This window comes from Otolemur garnettii, unplaced genomic scaffold (assembly GCF_000181295.1).
Source record: "Otolemur garnettii isolate 467f Iridium unplaced genomic scaffold, OtoGar3 scaffold00101, whole genome shotgun sequence".
Classification (NCBI taxonomy): Eukaryota; Metazoa; Chordata; class Mammalia; order Primates; family Galagidae; genus Otolemur; species Otolemur garnettii.
This window is the reverse complement of record NW_003852496.1, coordinates 4,558,706-4,560,245: the sequence shown is the minus strand read 5'-3', so window position 1 is coordinate 4,560,245 and position 1,540 is coordinate 4,558,706. Positions and strand designations below refer to the sequence as shown.

General features: G+C 38.0%; 1 protein-coding gene across 1 annotated transcript in view; it reads left to right on the top strand.

Moving 5' to 3' along the window:
- The window catches only part of XPC (XPC complex subunit, DNA damage recognition and repair factor), a 36,399-nt gene that overhangs the window by 5,003 nt on the left and 29,856 nt on the right, over positions 1-1,540 (top strand). The window lies entirely within an intron of this gene.

The following is a 1,540-nucleotide window of genomic DNA, read 5'->3' as shown; positions in this document are numbered from 1 at the left end:
GGGGGGGGGTTTGCAGTTTTTGTTTCCTTCTTGTTTTTTTTCTTTTGCAGTTTTTTGACCGGGGCTGGGTTTGAACCTGCCACCTCTGGTATGTGGGGCTGGTGCCCTACTCCTTTGAGCCACAGGTGCCACCTTTTTTTATTATTTATTTATTTATTTATTTATTTTTTAGAGAGAGAGTCTCACTTTATCGCCCTCTGTAGAGTCCTGTGGCATCACAGCTCACAGCAACCTTCAACTCTTGGGCTTAGACTATTCTCTTGCCCCAGCCTCCCAAGTAGCTGGGACTACAGACGCCGGCCATAACGCCCAACTATTTTTTTGATGCAGTTTGGCCGGGGCCGGGTTTGAACCTACCATCCTCAGTGTATGGGGCTGGCGCCCTGCTGAGCCACAGGTGCTGCCTTTTGTGTCCTTCTTGTCTGCCTTTTAACTCCTCTACCGTTCTCTTCAAAACACAGAAGTAAAACTGTGCCTTTTAACCAACCAAAAATGTTTGGTGATGTCTCTGAAGTATCTTCCCACCTGTAATTTTAGATTAGTAAATAAAAATGAATTATTTAGCATCTTTATTTATTAATAGAGGGCTAAAGGGCTTACCCAATTTGAACTGTAGATGCATAAACTTTTATGCAGCCTCTGGTCTCGGAATAAGAAATCTTTCACAGATTCAAATAACTACATTTGAATTACTGTTCTTCAAAATTTTTCTTTATTTTTTAGGTTTCCATTACAGTGTTCAAAACATGGCAATAAGAAAATTTCTTCTTTCATAAAATATTTTAAGGAGATAACTAAAAATAATAATAAAAAGAAACAACTAAATCAGTGATTTATTTAGCATTAAAATATGGCTATAGTATAAACTTTATTTAAATCAGCTTTTGTAGGTAAGAAAAAAGAGACTTTTTCCTTTGTGCAAAGGTACATTCTTAGGGAATATAAATCCCTGTCCAGAGAGTTAACAGGAGAAAACATAAATGAAAGGATTGGTATTAATTTGATATTTTAGGTTAGTATTGTAGCCCCTTTAGGAGCCTTAATAAGAGAATATTTTTATTTTCTAAGCAGAGCCTTGCAAAAGCAAAGGAAGATGTATTTTGGATTCAAGAGTCTTTGTGTGAACATATTTGCAAAACAGAAAAATACCTTTCCCTGCCGTATTATTTATAAATTATTTATTAAAATTAATTTGTTAATAGAACTATATATACACATAAACGGCCATACTTTTGGATATTGTAATTTCACTAAAACTAACAACTTATGCCTTTTTATATTTACATTTAACAAAAAACAATTATTTTAAGAAAGTGAAGGCTCAGCGCCTGTGGCTCAAATGGCTAAAGCGCCAGCCACATACACCTAAGGTGGCAGGTTCGAATCTATCCTGGGCCCACCAAAACAACAATGATGGCTGCAACCAAAAAATAGCCAGGTGTTGTGGCGGGCGCCTATGGTCCCAGCTACTTGGGAGGCTGAGGCAGGAGACTCGCTTGAGCCCAGGAGTTGGAGGTTGCTGTGAGCTGTGATGCCACGG